Here is a 23,325-nt window from a genome sequence, read left to right as displayed (position 1 = left end):
TAAATTCTTTAATGGGAAGAGCTCAAAGTGAGGCAGTAAGAATTTCTCTTAATTTTGCGCACATTTTTGCCCCCCGTTCTCCTCCTTCCCATCCAGCCTGGGAACCTTCACTTGGGTGTGCAGTGGATTCTTATTCACAGTCACACTCACGGTAAGTTCTTGAGTTATTTTCCAATCAAAATCATAAATGGGAAATTTTTAAAATATCTTTTTAATTTTTTAATTGAAGTTTAATTGCTTTACAGAATTTTGTGGCTTTCTGTCATACATCAACAAGAATCAACCATAGGTACACCCATGTCCCCTCCCTCCCAGACCTCCCTCCCATTTCCTTCCCCATCCCACCCTTCGGGCCGTCACAGAGCCCCTGTTTGAGTCATATATGGGAAATTTTATACACCAATTAAGTTATTAAGTTTCTTTGCTTTTGCTGAAATTATAGCAACCCTAGCGGGAACACGCATTATCTCACAGTAGCACTTTTATGAATAAAAGAGAGGAAAATATTCTTACATATGAATGGAGGGTGAAAGAGGAAGCCTTTCAAATAAAGCATCATAGAGAACAAATGTATGGACACCAAGGGGGGAGTGTGGGGGTTTAAACTGGGAGATTGGGACTGACATACATAGACTACTATGTATAAGATAGAGAACTCATGAGAACCTACTGTGTAGCACAGGGAACTCTACTCAGTGCTCTGTGGTGACCTGAACGAGAAGGAAATCCAGAAAGAGGGGATAATGTATACACACAGCGGATTCACCCTGCTGTACAGGGGGGACTAACACAACATCGTAAAGCAGCTATGAAAAGTGAAAGTGCTGGTTGCTGAGTCGTGTCCGACTCTTTGCGACCCCATGGACTGTAGCCCTCCAGGCTCCCCTGTCCATGGAAGTCTCCAGGCAAGAATACTGGAGTGGGTTGCCATTCCCTTCTTCAGGGGGTCTTCCCGACCCAGGAATTAAACCCAGAAATTAATCTTCTGCACTGTAGGTGGATTCTTTACCGTCTGAGTTAACTATCTCCAATACAAATTTTTAAAAATCAAGTATCCATTTGGGAAGACAGAAAGCAGCAGAAGCAATGCTTAGTGTCAAACAGAATCACTGATTCAAAGAACAATCTTGTAAAAAATATGTCCCAGATCCTAAATGTCCTTGGTTGTAAATGCAAGCTTTGTTTCATTGGCATCTCACTAGTTAGTAGATTATCTTCTTCAGTGAAAAGCCTCCTCGTTCTCTTATCCACCAGTCTGCAGAGACGGGACTCTACATTCAATCCTTTGCCAGACTTACAGCCTTCATCTTTGAGCTTGTTGTTTTCTATCTATTTTCTTCTTTCAGTTCCCATGGCCCTCAGATGATTCCACTGTCCCAAAGCCTTTCCTTGGAAAGTGCCTCTGTATTAAATTTTTGACTGAATTTATTTACTAATTATTTATTCTCATGGGACAATCCAAAATTGACCATTTTTCCTCACTGAGATAAAATGAATGTTGTCTTTAAATTAGGACCTTTTTTTTTTTTTAAGATAAAATATATGCTACATTTAAATTGGGCTTCACTGGTGGCGCAGGGGTAAAGAATCTGCCTGCCAATGCAGGAGATGCAAGAGATGCAGGTTCGATCCCTGGGTTGGGAGGATCCCCTGGAGAAGGGAATGGCAACTCACTCCAGTATTCTTGCCTGGGAAATCCCATGGGCAGAGGAGCCTGGTGGGCTAGAGTCCCTGGGGTCACAAAGAGTCAGACACGACTGAGAGACTGAGCAAGAATGCATGCACACTTAAATTGATGCTTCTCAAATTTTCACGTTCCAGACTTGTGGACATGGGGTGGGGGCACGGGGGGCTGGGATGAATTGAGAGAGGAGCACTGACATATATAAATAGCTAGTGGGAGCCTTCTGTAGAGCACAGGGAGCTCAGCTCAGGGCTCTGTGACCACCGAGGCGGGGGGAATGGGGGGCATGGTGGGAGGGAGGTTCAAGGGGAAGGGCATACATGTACACATATAGTTGATCATGTTGTGGTAGAACAGAAACTAACAGAGCATTGTAAAGCAATCAACTCTAATTAAAAAATAAAGAAAATTTCATGTTTATAGAAATCACCTGGGGATCTTGTGAAACTAGAGTTTTTGATTTGGAAGGTCCTGGGAGAGGGCCTGGGAGTCTGCACTGAGAATGAGCTCCCTGATTTTGCTGTCTGGGAACCACACTCTGAGGATCTAGCTTCTAAATGGTCCCATAGTCCCCACAACAGCATCAATAACTCCTTAACATCACTGGCAATTTCTCTATGGGATAATTTTTCTAAGTTTTGTTCTCATTTTGCCTGCTTCCTAAGTGTCATTCTGGGTGCTTAATTTATAATAGAATAGGGGAATTGATGCAGCTACATTAAAACAAAAAGGGAGACATAGTGTCTGCCTGCCTTGGGCATTCCTGTTAGCAGGAGTCTTCATGTTTAACAGCTTCACTATCAGGTTCTCAGTCTTGGCGTTAGGGCTAGGTGTTACAGCTTCCCATAAAGCATTCTGCTTTATGTAATCACTGCTCCTCATCATAAAATGAGGAGTATTAATAAATCCAAAAAGAAAGGTCCATAGTCTAATGAGATTTCAAGCTATTTGTTATTCAATGAACTTAATACCATGAAGATTAGAATAACTCCAATCTGCAAAATGCACTTAATAGTCTGGGAACATCAGCAACTGCAAAGCAAGTTACATGATATAATGAGTGCAGTTGCCTTTTTCCAGATCTGTTTGTTTCCTTGCCCTCTCTGGTCTGCTTCTGGCTCCACTCACCTTTTCCACTGGTTTACCAGATGATTCATCAGCTTTCTGGCATTCCTACTTAGCATTTGTGTCCAACATCCTAGCAAAATCCAATAAAGTTTCTAATATCCAGTATCCCATTAGCTATGTCCTTGTGTATAGCTAATTCACCAGAGGTTACTGGTCATAAGGATGACCTCGAGAGAAAGGGCATTACCACTTTCTGAACACTACTATGTGCCAAGTTCTGTGCTGATTGTATTTAATCCTGAAGCATTACAGAGCCGAAAAAGTCCTTTACAGAAAGATTAGATTATACCCCATTTGTTATTAAGAATAAACATATCTCCTTTCTTAAGTTTCTCAAATTATTGTTAAATTTTGTTTCAATGCATGATGTATACATATGGTATTGATTCAAAAGGTATAAAAAAGGAATAGAGTGAAAAATAAGTCTCTCTCTTCCCCACCACTCAAGTCTCTACCTGAAGGCAACTACTGTTACAAGTTTCTTATGTGTCCTTCCAGAAACAGCCCATTAAGCATAGACTATTATACAATGGATTATTAATAGTCCATTTAGCAATCTTCAGTTCAGTTCAGTTCAGTCACTCAGTCGTGTCTGACTCTTTGCAACCCCATGAATCGCAGCACGCCAGGCCTCCCTGTCCATCACCAACTCCCGGAGTTCACTCAGACTCACGTCCATCAAGTCAGTGAGGTCATCCAGCCATCTCATCCTCTGTCATCCCCTTCTCCTCCTGCCCACAATCCCTCCCAGTATCAGAGTCTTTTCCAATGAGTCAACTCTTCTCATGAGGTGGCCAAAGTACTGGAGTTTCAGCTTTAGCATCATTCCTTCCAAAGAAATCCCAGGGCTGATCTCCTTTAGGATGGACTGGTTGGATCTCCTTGCAGTCCAAGGGACTCTCAAGAGTCTTCTCCAACAACACAGTTCAAAAGCATCAATTCTTTGGTGCTCAGCTTTCTTCACAGTCCAACTCTCACATCCATACAGACCACTGGAAAAACCATAGCCTTGACTAGACGGACCTTTGTTGGCAAAGTAATGTCTCTGCTTTTCAATATGCTATCTAGGTTGGTCATAACTTTCCTTCCAAGGAGTAAGCGTCTTTTAATTTCATGGCTTAGCAATCTTAGATTTCCTTAAAAAGGTATTACCTATTATGGCATATATAGAAATCCTATAGATTAAAATTTAGAAATGTGCTTTCATGGCATTATGACATTTAATTCTCCTTAAAATACCATGAGATGGGCAGTCAAACATTCCTGTTAAACAATTTACACAGAAAGAAACTGAAGCTCACAGAGGTGAAATGATCTGCCCATGTGTATATAGTTAGTAAAAGACCTAATTCTAGAACAATTAGTCTAATGCTTGTTCCATTACACCACAGAAAAAGTAGCCAAAGGATCACAGATCAAAAAATAGCCTTCTTGACTAATTAAAATACTCTGTCATTTCTCAGAGAATTTATTATGTTTAGTACAGTAGCAACAAAGTATTATTTCACATAAATAATATATCACATAAAAACTCAGTATTTTGGCTTTGCAATTGAAATTAATAAAGTATAACCAAAGATTTTAATTCAACAGGGGTCTGAGTTCCTGTTAATGGAGATATGTGGTTCTTCCCTTGAGATGGCTTTAAAGCAGACCTTAAAGGTTGCTAGAGAAGGGCTGGGTAATTTATGTAACTATCTGTTAAACAAGAGCAAGCAGAAAGCAACATTATTCTTTGCTGCAACTGACTGATGAAACTGTTTTCTGTTTTGGGGATCCTAGGCAGATCCATAACTTTTATGTGACTATCAGGTATTAACAAATACTTTTGTGTTTTGAGATGCTGAAATTTCAGTCCAGTCTGATAGACAAGCTTCAATTGCTTACTCAGTTTGAAGTGTCCTCCCTCCTCCAGCTCAGCCCTGCCTTAGGAGACCACTGTGGATGAAGGGGGCGTGGGTAGGCGCACCTCTCCCCACTCCTTGCTTTCCCACTCCTCTTGATTCTTTTGCTGCTTTTGGATCCTCCAGTATTGTAACCAAGAACTTCCAGATGTACAAGCTGGGTTTAGAAAAGGCACAGGAACCAGAGATCAAATTGCCAACATCCACTGGATCATAGAAAAAGCAAGAGAATTCCAGGAAAACATCTACTTCTGCTTCATTGACTATACTAAAGCCTTTGACCATGTGGATCACAACAAACTGTGGGAAATTCTTAAAGAGATGGGAATCCCAGACCACCTTACCTGCCTCCTGAGAAATCTGTATGCAGATCAAGATGCAACAGTTAGAACTGGAAATGGAAAAATAGACTGGTTCCAAACTGGAAAAGGAATATGTTAAGGCTGTATATTGTCACCCTGCTTATTTAACTTGTATGCAGAGTACATCATGTGAAATGCCGCTGAATGAAGCACAAGCTGGAATCAAGATTGCTGGGAGAAATATCAATAACCTCATATATACAGACAACACCACCCTTATGGGAGAAAGAGAAGAGGAACTAAAGAACCTCTTGATGAAGGCGAAAGAGGAGAGTGAAAAAGCTGGCTTAAAACTCAACATTCAGAAAACGAAGATCATGGCATCTAGTCCCATCACTTCATGGCAAATAGATGGGGAAACAATGGAAATAGTAACAAACTTTATTTTCTTGGGCTCCAAAATCACTGCAGATGGTGACTGCAGCCTTGAAATTAAAAGATGCTTACTCCTTGGAAGAAAATTTATGACAAACCTAGACAGCATATTAAAAAGCAGAGACATTACTTTGCTGACAAAGGTCATCTAATCAAAGCTATGGTTTTTTCAGTAGTCATGCATGGATGTGAGAGTTCAACCATAAAGAAGGCTGAATGCTGAAGAATTGATGCTTTCAAACTGTGGTGTTAGAGAAGACTCTTCAGAGTCCCTTGAACTGCAAGGAGATCAAACCAGTCAATCCTAAAGGAAATCAATCCTGAATATTCATTGGCAGGTCTGATGCTGAAATGGAAGCTCCGATACTTCGGCCACTTGATGCGAAGAGCTGACTCATCAGAAAAGACCCTGATTCTTAGAAAGATTGAAGGCAGGAGGAGAAGGGGATGACAGAGGACGAGATGGTTGGATTACATCACTGACATGAATTTAAACAAGCTCCAGGAGATGGTGAAGGACAGGGAAGCCTGGCATGCTGCAGTCCATGGGGTTGCAAAGAGTTAGACACAACTGAGTGACTGAACAACAAGCATTGGAACAACAGTGGGAAGGAAAGGCAAGGTTTTCATCTGAGGGAGTTTTCTGGATGTGGCTTTATCTGAAGGCTGATGCTTTCTCTAATAAGGCACCTTTAGCATTCCTCAGAAACATCTCCACTGGGCCCTGGGGAACTCCCAGCATGGTTTCCTAGTACACGTGTCTTCTCTGGGTTTCCCAGGTAGCTCTAGTAGTAAAGAACCTGCCTGCCAATGCAAGAGACAAAAGAGACATTGTTTTGATCCCTGGGTCGGGAAGATCCCCTGAAGGAGGGCATGGCAACCCACTCCAGTATTCTTGCCTAGAGAATCCCATGGACAGAGGAGCCAGATGGGCTACAGTCCATGGGGTCACAAAGAGTTGGACACGACTGAGTGACTTAGCAGGCACACACACGTGTCTTCTCCAACTGGCTGCTGTTACTTCCCCTTAGCCCCTGGCTTCCTGTGATTCACCTCTAACTTCATTCTGCTGGGTACCTGTGGCTCCTGATGGTTCTCTTGGGGAATGCTCCAGTTCAAGGTTACCAAGTCCAGATCTCTTCCCCGGAGGCTTCACAGGGCACAAGCCATATCACCAGCAGAAATGCAACAGCGGAAGTACAATTGACTCCATCAATTGGTCCCTTTCTCACTCGGCTGCCACATGCTGCTCTGTTTAGCTTCTGAGCCTCTGAGTTTTTCAGGTCCCACTCTCTATGTCATAGGCGGAATAATATCCCCCCGAAAGATGTCCAAACCCTAATCCCCAAAACCTGTGAATAGTTTACACTATGTGGCAATGGGGATTCTGCAGATGTGATTAAGGTTATGAATTTTAAGATGAGATTATCCTGGATTATTAGAGGGGCTCAGTATTATTACATGAGCTTTTAAAAGCAGAGAACATTTCCTGGCTGAAGTCAGAGAGATATGGCACCACGAGGAGGATTCCATGTGTTCTGGCTGGCTCTGTGATATAGGGGCCCTTGTGCAAGTGTTCTTGCCTGGAGAATCCCAGGGACGGGGAAGCCTGGTGGGCTGCCATCTATGGGGTCACACAGGGCCGGACACGACTGAAGCAACTTAGCAGCAGCAGCAGCAGCAGTGCAAGAACCAGAGAGCAGCCCTGGGAGCCAAGGGTGGTCCCTAGCTGACAACCAGCAAGGAAACAGGGACCTAAGTCCAGCAGCCAAATGGAACTAAATTTGGCCAACAATCTGAATGAGCCTGGACACAGATTCTCCCCTAGAGCCTCCTGAAGAGAAGACAGTGCAGCCAACACCTTGACTTCAGCCTGTGCATGCTTGCGTGCATGCTAAGTTGCTCCAGTTGTGTCTGACTCTATGAGACCCCGTGGACTGCAGCCCACCAGGCTCCTCTGTCCATGGGGATTCTCTAGGCAAGAATACTGGTGTAGGTTGCTATGCCCCCCTCCAGGGGACCTTACTGACCCCAGGGATTGAATCCGCATCTCTTAAGTCTCCTGAATTGGCAGGGTTCTTTACCACAGCAGCACCTGGGAAGCCCTGATTTTAGCCTAGTAAGGCACAGAGCAGACAATCCAGCCGAGTCCTCTGAACTTCTGACCTACAGAACTGTGAGACAATAAATGTGTGTATTAGTCACTCAGCAGTGTCTGACTCTTTGTGACCCCATGAACTGTAGCCCGCCAGGCTCCTCTGTCCATGAGATTCTCCAGGCAAGAATTCTAGAGTGGGTTGTCATTTCCTCTTCCAGGGGATTTTCCTGACTCAGGGATTGAACCCAGGTCTCCTGCATTGCAGGCAGATTCTTTACCATCGGAGCCACCAGGGGTTCTATTGTGTTGTGTTAAGCTGTTAAATTTGTGATAATTTGTTATAGCAGCCATAGGAAATGAATACACCCTAGGTAGATCCATTCTTCGAGTTTCTGAAGTCCCCTCTCACTTGCTTAAGATGAAAAACACCAGGAAAATAGAGGAAACATTTCAGCAACCTAAAAATTGTCTCTGATGAAATCCATGCTTTCCATATTAATTCATAGGCCTCTCCTTAAATATACATACTTGAGGTTATGGGACAGGCTAAGTGTTCCTGGACCCATTTTCGGTCACCCCTGCACAAGTTACGTCTCTTCAGAATAGATGGGTATTTAACAATATTCATTCTTAGCTCTAGGGCCTCAGCTAACACTGAGACAACAGGAAAGTTTTGTTTTAACATCATGTTACATGTATATATCAGGAGAGTTGCCTTCCTCCTCAGGTTCAATGGTCTTGAAACATGTTGGATAGACTGGGGTTGCTCTGATAAAGACGAATAACAGGAGAGGGAGATGAGATCCCAGAGAGGTCACTGTCAAGATGGGATGAGAGACAAGAAAAAAAGAACCAACGTTGGCCAACATGTGAGTTAGTGTGGAGGAAACAAGGCTTCTAGCCCTAGACTTGGGGATTGGTGAAACCCTAGGTAGATGCAGCAGTCGGAGGAGACAGGGGAGGGCTTGGTGATTCTGGATGAGGGATGGCTCCCAGGTAAGCACCATTTCTATGTCTTCCCACAGGAGTCTCTGCCAGAATGGAATGAACTGGGGCTATGTAACTGAGCGTGTAGTGCTAAGTTGCCTCAGTCATGTCCAACTCTTTGTGACCCCACGGACTGCAGCCCACCAGGCTCCTCTGTCTGTGAGATTCTCCAGGCACGAATACTGAAGTGGGTTGCCATTCTCTTCTCCAGGGGATCGTCCCGAACCAGGGACTGAACCTGAATCTGTTACTTGTCCCACACTGGCAGGCAGGTTCTGCACCTCGAGTACCGCCTGTAGCTTGAGTTAGTACAAGTTGACCCTTTCTTTCCTCTCTGAGTTTTGTGACTGCACAGCTTGAATGTCCAGCAGAACATGGGGAGGAGGGAAGCAGGGGACAGAGTGGCAGTTCTGTGACAGAACCCATGGTCTGCTTGTGGGCAGGGGGGTAGGACCCTGCTGTCCAGAACTAAAGACCGTGCGCTGAGAACAAGCTGAGTTGTTTCACATCTGCAGATAGATGTGTATCTGAGGAGGAGGACAACAATCTCATAGTTTCTGTCCCGTTCCACTGCCCTTAAAAATCATTTGGAGCTTTGATTTCGCAGACTCTAACCATCTAGTCAAGCGTCCTCTGTTTGGCCAATTGATACCTTTTCATTGAATGTGCTAGGCTCTGGCCTCAACTCTGGAAGTTGGCTATGTTTGCAATGCTGCTGCTGTTTAGGAACTGGGAGATCATGGATAGACCCCTCTTCCTAACAAGAACTCGCTTATTCTATATAGAGTGAAGGTCAACTGTAGGGTAATTTCTAGCATCCTATTTCCTTTCCATACTAATTTCAGGAAGAAAAAGATGAATATAAAGTATAAGAAAAAAGGTTAACATATAGAAAAGTCTTCCTTGTGGGTTGTTTCAGCTGAAACACCTCGAAGTAGGACCATATTGTGTATATTTTATGTTTCTCATTTAATTATCTATAACGGACAGCCAAGAGATGCTTATGATCCATAACCCCAGCACCCAAAGCCATTCTTGACATATAGTGTTGTTGCTGCTGCTACTGCTAAGTCGCTTCAGTCATGTCCAATTCTGTGCGACCCCATAGAGGGCAGCCCACTAGGCTCCTCTGTTCCTGGGATTCTCCAGGCAAGAATACTGGAGTGGGTTGCCATTTCCTTCTCCAATGCATGAAAGTGAAAAGTGAAAGTGAAGTCGCTCAGTCGTATCCGACTCTTATCGACCCCATGGACAGCAGCCCACCAGGCTCCTCCGTCCATGGGATTTTCCAGGCCAGAGTACTGGAGTGGGGTGCCATTGTCTTCTCCGGACATATAGTGTACTGCCTAATAAATATTTGTTGAATCAATGAATATGGAAAAATGCAAACCAAGCATTTGAAATATTGCGCTACATTTCTTTCAGCTCCACCTCCACACCAATGAGTGCGGGAGGTCACTGGAAGAGTGTTAGGGTCATCATGAGTTTCATGTTTCAACAGCCAGTGCCAAATTCTTAAGGCCAGATGGGACGAGATGAGATGTTAAAACCGCTTCTTATTACCACTCTGTTGGCCTCGATTGCCTCAGTATTATTCTCCAACTGCTTTGTCTCTGTGGATCTCTGACTCCTTATTACCTCCAATTGGAACACCCCACAAATCACTCTGCCTTCTTTATCCTCTCTCACCTCCAAGTAATCTTGTCATCTTGCTCCAGTTAGAGCTGCTTCCATTAAGAAGATCATGGCAAATTCTCTCTCTACCCCTGTTTGTCCTTCAGGAAAATTATCCCGTGGATAAGTGGATGTTACAGACACTTTTCAGAACATATTTTGTCTGAATTTTTTTCTGTCTTTCCACATGCTTCTAAGCCAGTTACCTTTACATTGGCGTGGAGTTAAATTCAAGGAGATAGAGGTTCTGAGTTTCCGCCTTTGACCAGGTGGAAATCGTTACATCAGAATGCTGATGGCTGCAAAACCTTGGACATATTGTTTTCACAATTAGGAAATGGCAAACACGAAGCGCTCCAGCCCAGAGCCAGCATGCAAGTTCAGCTTCCATTTGCTGCTATAAATTTTGTTCTTGTTGCTGCCAGTGAACACCAACTGTTCAAGAGAAATAGTAAATCCAAATGTGCCTTTGGATGAGAGTAAAAAAAAAAAAAATAGATGCTGCATAAATGCTGATGCAAAAGGATTTTTTTTTTTAACACACTAAACCAGGGAAGGGAAAGAAATGGGGAGAGAAAGTTGAACTGAAAGTGCTAAAAAAGATCTTGAGGAAATGTTGATTCCACATATGGTTTAAACTTCAAGGAGAAAAATGCAGAAGGAGCATATCAACCTTCGGGTGGGCATGTCAACCTTTGAGCACTGTAGGTATCCCACAAAAGGCATACACAAGTTGTGTAAATCAAGAGAAAGAAAAACCCCAAAGTTTACTCAAGGCTGAACCAGCACATGCCCCCTTTGTTACTTGCTAATGATCAATCTAACAGTTAAAAGCCAAAGCCAGAAGCAAGTGCAGTCTGTTATGCAAGAACTTCAGTGACTTCCTATCGCACAGATTTACTTTAAGGCTAATCGACAGATGTCTGTACTCAGGTCTTCCTCCAGTTTAACTTAATATGCAACTGAATTATGACTCAAAGAGATAGTTTCAGAGATTTGATTTTCTGAATTTTAACCTTTTTTTAATGTTTAATGTTATGATTTTTATTTTTTATTTATTATTGTTTTTTATATAGATTTATTTATTTTAATTGGAGGCTAATTACTTTACAATGTTGTATTGGTTTTGCCATACATCAACATGAATCCGCCATGGGTGTCCACATGTTCCCCATCCTGAACCCCCCTCCCACCTCCCTCCCCATACCATCCCTCTGGATCATCCCAGTGCACCAGCCCCAAGCATCCTGTATCATGCATTGAACCTGGACTGGCGATTCGTTTCATATATGATACTATATATGTTTCAATGCCATTCTCACAAATCATCCCACCCTCTCCTTCTCCCACAGAATCCAAAAGACTCTTGTATACATCTGTGTCTCTTTTGCTGTCTTGCAGAATTTTAACTTTGGATTACCTAAATTTATGATGGGTTTCTCGTCTCCTTTGCCCCACCATTTTTCTGTGATGCTGAAGAAAATGTGTGAACTTTGGAGTTAGCTGACTTGAGTCCTTGATACTAGGTCTGATCCTTACATACCCTGACCCTACTTTCTCATGTGCAAAACAGTGCTTGCAACCACTGGGTCGCTGTGAAGATTAAATGAGATGCTACATGTTAAATGCCTGGCACAAGCCTTGACCATAAAAGATCCTTAATAATGACACCAGTTCCATACCCCAGATTAGACTTTGCAAACAAACAATTTGAAAAACAGAGCATTAAAACAAATTCCGTAGCATGATGAGGCTCCAAGCCAAGAACCAAGCAGTAAAGATGTTCCAAACCAGAACATTTCAGCATCGGAGAATGGCTAGAAGGGCTTATCTTCATGGCTAAAATAAGCAGTTTAATGTAAAACAGTCTTTCTTTCTTTTTTTTTTTTTAATTCTTCATATTCTTATGGAAGGAAAAGCATTTCCGAATAATGGTTAAAATCTGTCCTTTGTAGATCTGAAAACGTGGACAAGTTTCATACTGAGGTCAAGTTCTACTGAAAGTGTTAGATGGCTATAGGAGGACCAGAAGCAGCTGTCAAAAATAAAGTGGACGATGGTATCTTGAATGCCTTCATGTGAGGCCAAAGCTAAGTGAGCGTTTGACTTATTTTTGTCATTGAATTAATTTACGTATCTGGTTTAACTGGTCAAATTATTTTTGCTTAAATGTTCACATATTTCAGTGTTGTATTGATACAGTTACTGCTTTCAAGAGTGAATAAAATGCCAACAGTGGCAAATACATGTGTTCAGAGGAAGAGAAATCGTTCATTTCCAAACCTCAGATTTAGAGCAATTTTTATATACATAGGAAAGTGTTGGTTTCTCCTTATGGCTACTTCTGAACATGTGTAAATTATCAGAGTCTGTGTGCATTTATTTCCATTAAAAACATAATAATAATACCAGCAGAGACACAGCTAAGCCAAGTTGAGCCTTGCTGGTTAGGTTTGTGGAAACATAGGCCAACTCAGGGCAAGGCAAGCTCATGAGATAGGAAGTATAAAATAGTAATAAATAGCTTTGGAAACCTTTTACTTTGGAAGAGACATCCCAATAACATCCTGCATTAATAGATGAGAAGAGACACACATGTGTGCTATGAACGACACAGTAAGTAAAACCAAAAGGCTCACTCTGAGGGTCAAATTCAACTTGGGTTGCAACTTTAATGAAGGAAACAGTGGTTTTGATTCAGAAAAGCCCAGGGTTGGAAGGGAGATATTAAGCCTAACATCTCATCCGTCTGATGCCTGGATCTCCTTTACTCTGTTCTGGCAGAAAGATCATACAATTGATACTGGAAATGAGCAGCTTGCTCCGTTAGAGTTGGCTCTTGTATCTTTGAATTAAAGTCCCGTTTCTATCTTTGAATAAGAAAATGTTTTCTTCTTTTGGATCAAGGCCTGTTTCTATGAAATTTCCACTCATTCTTCCTATTTCTGTCACTCAGGGTCACACCCAAGCAGAATCCCACTTGCAGAGGCAAACGTTGCAAACATTCCATTACAAACATTAAGGCAAGAGTCACAGATTAGCCTGCAGGGTAATTTTAAATAATTAGAAATCAGCTTTTGATATTTAAAACTTGGAAAATTACCTATCAAAATCCATGTTTTTCACTCCTTTGAAACTTTGGGAGCTCCGGAAGCAATGAGCACACATGATAATGGACTGAATTGAGTAGCTCCTAGTGCTGCCTTTAGACAGGGGATGTGCTGGCCTGTTCACTACAGGCTTCATCACTCCCTACTGTCTTGCACTGAGCCTGCTTTCCTCATTTTATGATGCTTGCCTGGCCCCTGAGACCAGTCAAGATTGTAGTTCATACTTTGTCCTCTATAACCAGGGTCCCTCACCTCCCAGATGTATCTGATGCCTGATGATCTGAGGAGGAGCTGATGAAATAACAGAAATAAAGCGCAAACTTAATGTAATGCACTCGAATCTTCCCAAAGCCATCCCCGCCAACGCCCAATATATGGAAATATAGTCTTCCATGAAACTGGCCCTTGGTGACTAATAAGTTGGGGACCACTGCCTTATAAGCCTTCTTGGCTTCAAAAGATTTATCTTCAGTTCTCTCTTTTTTCGCTTTGCAGGAGGAACTTCAGGCATGCTTGAAACATAAGCCTGCTGAGTGTTGCCACATGGAAAATTGACATTTGATTTGTCCAGTCTCACAATCAATCGTCAGTAATGAGACAGTAACATAGCTAGAAACCTTCAAATCATGTAGGTAAGGTACGAATGGGAGGTGGAGGGAAGAGATTCTGAAAAAGGCTAGAGAATGTGGAGTACAGCCCGTCACGCCGGCTGGAGCCCTAACTCTAGCTGGTGTTCTTTCCTGCTGTGATTCCTTGTGAGAACTCAGGCGCTCTGGACACCAGTACATACAATCAAGAGCATGCTGTGTGGTTTTCTGTTTTGTTCAACTGCCTCTATGCTGTTCTGTCAACAGCATCACAATCCTCCGTGTTCTGGAAAGGCGAAGAGCGCTTCGTTTTGAATCCCAGCGCCTCCAACAACTACCTGAGAGACCTTGGGAAAGTGACTTAACATCTCTTGAGTTTCCGTTTCTCCACCTGGAAAATAAGGCTAGTAATAGGTTGATCCTACTTACAGAAGTATTGTGAGAAATGCCAGAGACAAAGTACATACAGCGCATATACGGAAGTCCCCTGGGTCACATTAATCAGTCAATAAATGTTGGCTACTAATTGCTCTTCAGATATCATTCCTCCAGGTTGTAGCAGACTGCTCCCGTAGCTCCACAACCTCTCCCACGTGTGTGCATGCTGCATCAGCTTCGAGTAATTGCTAGCATTTGTGATTCTTGCCTGAGGGTTCTCTCTGACACTCATTTTTTTCTGTCCCTATGCATCCATGGCAAGCTGGCAGTGCTAGGGAGTTAACAGCCCTTCTCTCTCCCAATAATAGATGGGAGTTGGTGGACCAATACCCCAGCTTCCTCATCATTCAGAAGGCATAAACCTCAGTAGTGGGTCCTGTGTGGTCTATCAGAGTTCCTTCAGTGGATTTAGCTTCAGTTGCTCTAGTTATTATAACTTGTTTGACGATGTTGGCAGCCTTGCTGTGCCTGTCTCATCTCTCCACTTTCTTACCAATACTTCCTGGGGTCAACTCCATGCTAAACTACTTGTGTTCAGAAACTTATTTCAGCATCTGCTTCTCGGGGAACACGAGCTTAGGTCATTGGTATGAGCAGAGGTCCCAAGGAGCAGGTCATGAGGCTGGATTCTGGAACCACCTCATTTAAACGGATCCCCGTGCTGGTGGTAAATGGTGTGCTGATAAGCCCCAGTATACAGTAGCATTAAGGATACATTTGGATGGGCTACAGATGGAAGGAGGGCTCCCCTGGTGGCTCAGGTGGTAAAGAATCTGCCTGCCCATGCAAGGGATGTGAGTTCGTTCCTTGGGTGAGGAAGATTCCCTGGAGGAGGAAACGGCAACCCACTCCGGTATTCTTACCTGGAGAATCCCGTGGACAGGGGAGCCTGGCGGGCTGCAGTCCATGGGATCACAAAGAGTCGGACACAACTTAGCGACTGAACAACAACAGATGGACAGTGATAACTCTCATGTACAGTAGTAGCAATGATGGATCTGAATGGGTTAGAGATGAACTGGCTTGTGTAACATCAAGGGCATTTAAAGATATTCGAGCACTTACAGAGTGTCTGATTTACATAGTACTCCTATGATGAGTCCAATGGACTCATTTCCCAGGGAAAGAATTATAACATCTGGTACATGTCATGGTATCAGCTGGTTCTGTATACACAATATCACTTCAATACAGCCAGTCTGATAGGAATTGGAACACCTTTTTTAAGAGCCTCTCTGGTGGCTCAGACGGCTGTAATGCGGGAGGCCCAGATTCGATCCCTGGGTTGGAAAGATCCCCTGGAGAAGGAAATGACAATCCACTCCAGTATTCTTGCCTGGGAAATCCCATGGATGGAGAAGCCTGGTAGGCTACAGTCCATGTAATTGCAAAGAGTCGGACATGACTGAGCGACTTCACTTTCACTTTCTTTACACTTTTTAAGGGTGCAACTCAGGTACCAGCCTGAGGATGGTGCCTGTAGGATGTGAGTATGCTGTTTGAAATGTAGTACATAGCGTGAGTCAACAAACCCTCAACAGGAAGAATCTGTGGGGCTGGGAACCAAGAGGTGGAAGTAGGGCATGGCTCCTGATACTACCCTTCTTTGATCCTCTTGGGGAATTTTGCTTTATGACCCACAATGTTAGGGTCCGCTGGGCGAGAGCTTCTGGTTTCCAGTGGGACTTGGCAAGTCTTCTGCCAGGACACAGTATTTGGGGGGGCATTATGTTAACCCTGGGCTTCCCTGATGGCTCAAGTGGTAACGAATCCGCCTGCAGTCCAGGAGACACAGAAGACACGGTTTCAATCCCTGGGTTGGGAGGATTTCCTGGAGGGGCCCTAAAATGATGGCTGTCGTTTGTATTCTGAGTTCCTCATGCCGGAGTTCCTCATGCCGGTAGAGAGTAGCAAGCAAAGAAAGAAGCTACCTTGTTACCATGATGAGATAGGCCTCTTGCTATACCATGAAGGCACAAGGGAGGCATCCCTGGATCTTAGCGGGATTTACTGGTGCTGCCATACCCAGTAATAACTGAATGGGCAAATGCAGAAAGCTTGTGCTGGTTGTTTTAGAATAAGATTCGGATTGTCTCTTTGGGTCCTTGAGGTGAGGTAATTCAAGGGTGTCAGGCTCTACAGATGTGAATGTCTTGGATCATGACTATCACTTATGACCTAAGGACCAGCTGTTGTGTAGGGGCTACAGCTTAGCTCACTAACCCCTCTGTTGTAATTCTCTTCCCTTTTGCTTTATCTTTTTGACGCTCTGCACAGCTTGTGGGATCTTAGTTTCCCAACCAGAGATTGGATCCGGGCTTTATTCTAAGTGTTTTGTGCATAGTAACTGATTAAGTACTTCCAACTGCCTCACAATGTAGCGTTACTGCTGTCCCTCCAGTACAAAGGAGGAAACCGAGGCACAGAGAGCCTTGGATTACGTGGCATCCCAGTGGTCTCACTCCAGGTCCTGTGACTTTCTTCTTTTCTACTATTTACTTCTGACAACAACTCTAACTGGAGAAGGATTGACTTGAATTGCTTAAATTGCAATGTATTATATTCTTCTCCATGTGTCATGTGTATGTGTTGTATCCGTGTATTTCTTAGGGAAATTCTTAAGCAAAAGACTTCAGTTTGGTCTGGAGCTGGCTTGCTGTAGTAGGGCACACAACCAGATATCAGGAGGCTTAATGAATAGCAACACTTGCTATTTCCTGGCTTTATCACTTCGAGAAAAGCCAGCTTTGAGGGTTTATTTACTCATCTGTGAAAGAAGTCAGTTGGCCAGTCACCTTTGGCTTTCTTTCTCCTTTTCTTTCTTCCCTGGACAGTATATGGTTCTGTGATTTCCAAAACTTTTAAAAGGTCCTCAGAAAACAACCATTATAAATCTTGACCTTCCTTTACAGTGAAATAAACCTTGACCTTCCTTTACAGTAAGGAGGCGTTCAGGATTGATAGAAACACAGTGGTTTTACCTTCCAATGGGACTGAAGCTTTAGAAAGAAAGGCACCCCACCAACCCACAAACACACACGCCTAGTACGAGCGCCAGTACCTGCCATAAAGCCAAGTCTCAACTGAGGGTAAATTCTTGGTTGTTAAGCGGGGCGTGGGTGTCTAGACTAGACCCCTGATCGCTCTCCACGGGTATCTGGGAGAGGTCATGGCTTCCTTCGGGCTGTTCCTGTGTGGTGAGTTAGCCATCACACATGCATGCGTGCTCAGTCACTTCAGTCATGTCTGACTCTTTGCAAACTATGGACTGTAGGCCTTCAGGCTCCTCTGTCTATGGGATTCTCCAGACAAGAATGCCGGAGCGGGTTGCCATGCCCTCCTCCAGGGGATCTTCCCAACCCAGGGATTGAACCCACATCCCTTATGTCTCCTGCATTGGAAGGTGGGTTCTTTACCACCAGTGCCACCTGGGAAGCCCAGTAATCATACTGAGTGGCTTTTAAGCAATGAGAAAAATTTGTTTTGATAATTTCTGAAAGTTAACCACTCCTTTATTTAGTACGTGACTTGTTTTGACCAAAATTTCCCCAAAGGCAGCCTTCTAAGCTGCCATTGACCTCTGAGGGGACAGCCAGAGAGACAGCCTGTGTGTGCAGACCCAGGCAGTCTATTCAGTCTGATGTCGATCATCTTATAATCATCCCCCTGATAATCAATTCTCCTATCAATTCAGAGATTCTGACTCCAGGTGGGGGGCTTGGAATACTCAGCCTGAGGCCAATCAACTCAGAGAAACTGCTTCCTGAAAATATCTTTTTTCATAGGAAACAGGAGGTTAGACGCACGACCTGGTTACTCAAAGAGTAAGTCTTTGCTACCCTTGCTGATGTAGAGAGTGGCAGTGGAGGCATCCTCAGCACTTAACATCTACAAATTATAAAAAAAAATCATCAAAAAATCAATTGCTGTTTCTAGAAGTCTTCAAACAGTGCTTTATATGTCTCACAAGCCTGAAGACGACACGAACTGTATACCTTCTGCTATTTTCTTCCAGCAGCCCTTGCTCATAACCATAGCTTGTATAGCTTCAGATGTGGTGAAACTGTTGGCTGTGTTGATGGGACCATCTAGAATATACTAATGTTCATACAGGGCTACTCTCTCCAAGAGCCCAAATCCACTGGTCCTCAGGGAGCCAGAGGAGTGCTGGTTCCCTGGAGGGTGGGAGAAGTGCCTCTCTGCCCAGCACTGCCCTTGATCACAAGGACCCCACAGTAGGACCAGGGAGCCCGAGGACCTCCAAGCCTCTCATGAGGAAACCTCAGTCACTTTCCAGCCTCAACTGTTCTCTCAGCAATCATCAACTGAATACAAGGGATCCTGGGGGAAATAGATAACTTGCTCTTTCCATTCACTCAGTTTCTCCTTCCCATCGTAGAAAATAAAAAACAGGAATAATCTCCTTCTTCCTGCAGTCAAAACAGGCTTCAATGCCATGAACTTATGCAAATAGATAAGGAATGGTGAAATCCATCCTGGTCTGGGTTCAACCACCCCACCCCCAAATCCCAGAAAATTGGAAGAGAGTGGATTTTCAGAGACTTCCTAGTTCAGGTAAAACCCAGAGAGGAAAGACTCCTGTCTACCATCACACAGGTCTTGCTCACAAACATAATATTGTCATAACAGCTCAGTGCTGGATTTTAAAAAGCTAGTTTATCAGCCCGCTATCCCAACTGAAATCTTTTTGGTTCATGAACACATCTCTTTGCACCTGGTTCTCTCTCATTAGGACTTAACATTTTTTGTGGACAGGAGAAGACCTAAGGCAGGGCTCCAAGATTCTTAAAAAGGTCAAATGCTTCCTTCCTCTCAGGGGGTCAGCTAACATGTAGGGTTCAGTTGTTTGACTGGACTCAATGAAAACTAAACAAATTTTTAGGACATCCAGGAGGAGCAAGTAAGTGTAGTGGAATTCACTTGGCTTAATCTACAAATGCCTTTTTAAAAATAACATGAGGTTATTTTGCTTCTTAGTATGAAAGAAATATATATTCATCAGAAGAGACTTAGAAAATGTAGAAAAAAAATATTCACAAATCCATTACCAAGAGGCAATAATTGTTAGCATTTGGGCATATTGACCCTTCCAGTCTCTCTCTCCATACATTTCCAAAGAGGGATCCAAGTTCAATGCTTGAAACAGGGCACTCAAAGCTGGTGCACTGGGACAACCCTGAGGGATGGGATGGGGAGGGAAGTGGTAGGGGGGTTCAGGATGGGGGACCCATGTACACCCATGGCTGATTCATGTCAATGTATGGCAAAAACCACCACAATATTGTAAAGTAATTAGCCTCCAATTAAAATAAATTAATTAATTTAAAAAATAAAAAATAATATGGGAATTAAAAAAAAAGAGGGATCATGCCATACTCTTTTTGTTATCTGACTTAAAAAAAAAAAACCTTACTACATGGATATATTCCCAGAGCATTAAATATTCTTTCATAGATGGATAATACTCCATTGCATGGATGCACCAAGGCTTATTTAATATTTCCACACTCAGTCCTTCCACTGCCAGAAGTCTTGGTGGGCATTAGGTTATTTCCAACTTCTTTGAATTTTGTGGCTGATAATTCTCTTTGAGGAAAATCATTTATGATTCTTTCCTTAGGATAAATTCCTAGAAATGATGCTGGGTCAAGGAGTACTAAAATGTGTAAAGCTTTTGGCTCCAAATGTCTCTTCTGACAATAGTCTTAACTGAAAAGACTAATAAGAGATGAGCCCACTTGGCCTGGCCTCTCTTGGTGGTCAGATCCAAGGCTTTAACCACACACCTACTGATTTATGATGTAAAAGATTCTGTATTTTGCTTTCCTAGCTCCCTCTTTTTTTTTTTTTATTGGAGAATAGTTGCTTTACAATGTTGTGCTGGTTTCTGCTGTACAGCAAAGTGAATCTTATATATATATCTCTCCCCTCCGTTTTGGATTTCCTTCCCATTTAGGTCACCACAGAGCACTGAATTCCCTGTGCTACACAGTAGGTTCTCATTAGCTAACTCTTTTATACCTAGTAATGAATATATGTCAATCCCAATCTCCCGATTCATCCCACCTTCCCTTCCACATTTGGTGTCCACATGTTTGCCCTCCATGTCTGTGTTTCTACTTCTGCTTTGCAAATAGGTTCATCTGTACTATTCCTCTAGATTCTGCATAAATGCATTGATATACAATATTTCTTTTTCTCTTTCTGACTTAATTCACTGTGTATGAGTCTCCAGATCCATCCATGTCTTTGCAAATGAAACAATTTTGTTCCTTTTTATGGCTGAGTAATATTCCATCGTATATATGTGCCATATCTTCTTTATCCATTCCTGTTGATGGACATTTAGGTTGCTTCCATGTCCTGGCTACTGTCAGTAGTGCTGCAGTGAATATTGGGGTGCGTGTATCTTTTGGAATTATGGTTTTTCTGCTGGTTTATGATCCAGGAGTGGGATTGATGAGTCATGTGGTAGTTCTGGGCTTCCCAAGTGGCACTAGTGGTAAAGAACCTGCTGCCAATTCAGACCACAGGGTCGCAAAGAGTCAGACATGACTGAGTGACTGAACTGAACTGAAGAGACTCAGGTTCAATCCCTGAGTCGGGAAGATCCCCTGGAGGAGGGCATGGCAACCCACTCCAGCCTTCTTGCCTGGAGAATCCCATGGACAGAGGAGCCTGGCAGGCTACAGTCCACGGGGTCACACAAAGTCAGACCTGACTGAAGCGGCTGAGCACACACTCACACATGGTAGTTCTATTTTCAGTTTTTTAAGGAGCCTCCATACTGTTCTCCCAGTGGCTGTGTCAATTTACATTCTCACCAGTGTGTTAAGACAGCTCCCTCTCTTCATGCCCTCTCCAGCATTTATTGTTTGTAGATTTTTTGATTACTGCCGTTCTGAGCTTGGTGAGGTGATACCTCATTGTAGTTTTGATTTGCCTTTCTCTCCCTCTTTTTTTAAGTCAGATTTTGTGTGTGTGTGTGGTATAATTTACATACAGCAAAATTCACTCTGTTTTTGGTGCAGTTTTATGAATTCTGAAAAACACATACAGTTGTATAAGCACCACCACAATCAAGACACAGAACATTTCATCACCCAAAAGTTCCCTCTTGGACCTTCGTGTTCACTCCTTTGTATGGTTCACACCTTACCCCTAGCTCCTGGCAACCACTCCCCTGTCCCCATAGTTTTTCTTTTTCCGGCATGTTAAGTGGAATTACAGAGCAGGTAGCTTTGTAATTCTAATTTTTTCGCTTGGCGTAATGCACTTGAATACCCACGTTCTCTATCGCTAGCTCTTTTCTTTCTATTCCATTGGACCTACATTTCAGTTGTTTATATATTCACCAGGTGGTGGTGATTTGGATTGTTTCTAGTTTTTGGAGATTATGAAAAAAGTTGATAGAAACATTCACATATAGCTTTTGGTGTGGGCATGTATTTTTATTTATCTTGGGTGAACACCCAAATGCTCAGTCCCATAAGTGACATTTAACTGTACAAGGCACTATTAAGCAGTTTTCCAAAGAGGCTGCACTGTTTTGTATGAGTGCTCCCATTGCTCCATATTCTCATCAGTTCTCAGTCTTGGTTTTTAAATTTTCGTGGTCAAATAGAAGTGTGTTAGAACCTTATTGCAGTTTTAAAATCTCATTTCCCCAATGAATAATAATGTTGAGTATATTTTCATTCATTCCTTTGCTATCTTTTTTAACGTCTTTGGAGAAATGCCCAAATCTTTTCCCATTTTTTGCTGGAGTTGTTTCTTATTATTGTTTGTCCGAATTTTCAATATATTCTGGATACAAGTCTTTTGTAATAAATTTACTTTGCAAATATTTCCCCCCAGTCTTTGGCTTGCTTATTCATCTCCTTTTCTTCACAGTGTCTTTCAGAGTTTTTAATTTTGACAAAGTGCTGCCTATTTTGTTTCTTTCATACTTCATCATTCTGTGTCACAGCTGAGAAATCTTTCCCTTATCTTTGGTTGCAAAGACATTTTCCCTCTATTTTCCTCTAGAACTTTCATATTGTTAGGTTTTATATGTGGGTATATGTTTCATTTTGAATTGACTTTTGCATGTATAATTTTTGAAAGGTATGGCTCATGGAACATAATTTTACACATGGCTGTCCAAATTGCAGCACAATCTGTTGAAAAACTGTATCTATTGAATTCCTTGGCTCTTTTGTTTTTGAAGATTATGAACAGACTTGCATGTATTTGTATATTTGCTAAGGATTTTATTTTATCCCATTGGTTTACATGTTATCCTTTCATTGATACACACACTTGATTACTGTAGGTTTATTTAAGTCTTAAATTCAATTTTGTTTTTCTTCAAAATTGTTTTCATGGCAGTTTCCTTTGCTTTCCTTTATAAATTTTAGCATTATCTTGGGGATTTCTATAAAAACACCTTGCTGGATTTTTGACGAGATTACACTGAATCTACAGATGAGTTTGAGAAGGGTTGACATTTTAAGAACGTTGAATCTTTCTGGCCATCTTTTGATGCCAAATCATTTCTTCTACCTTGAATTATGAGACCAGCCTCCCAAATCATACTTTTCTTGTAAAATTTGGCCTCATGATTGGATCTGCACTGGATATTAGCTATTGGAAGACTATTCATAGTGACTTTAACCCTATAGGGCACAGAACTACCTGCTATATTGAAATTATGGATCAAAGTTTTTACCCCTTTAATCAAGTTGTCCCAGTCATTCTAGTAAAGAGCATCCTAGACCATCTGACAGCAAACCGACCCCTAGATAAGTGAACATTCACATCTAAGATCAGAATAACCAACTCTCTAGTCAACCACTCCAAATGTAGGAGCTATAAATTCTTATTTTATGCCATTGAAATTTTGTTTTTGTTTATTACACAGCATCATTGTGGCAGCAGACAGTTGACACATCTGAAAAATGTACAGGTTCATTAAA

At 42.5% G+C, this 23,325-nt stretch overlaps 1 long non-coding RNA gene across 1 annotated transcript in view; it reads right to left on the bottom strand.

The window, feature by feature from the left end:
- The window catches only part of LOC112449044 (uncharacterized), a 132,757-nt gene that overhangs the window by 37,944 nt on the left and 71,488 nt on the right, over positions 1-23,325 (bottom strand). The window lies entirely within an intron of this gene.

Source organism: Bos taurus, chromosome 12 (genome assembly GCF_002263795.3).
Source record: "Bos taurus isolate L1 Dominette 01449 registration number 42190680 breed Hereford chromosome 12, ARS-UCD2.0, whole genome shotgun sequence".
Classification (NCBI taxonomy): domain Eukaryota; kingdom Metazoa; phylum Chordata; class Mammalia; order Artiodactyla; family Bovidae; genus Bos; species Bos taurus.
This window is presented reverse-complemented; position numbering and strand designations above follow the sequence as displayed.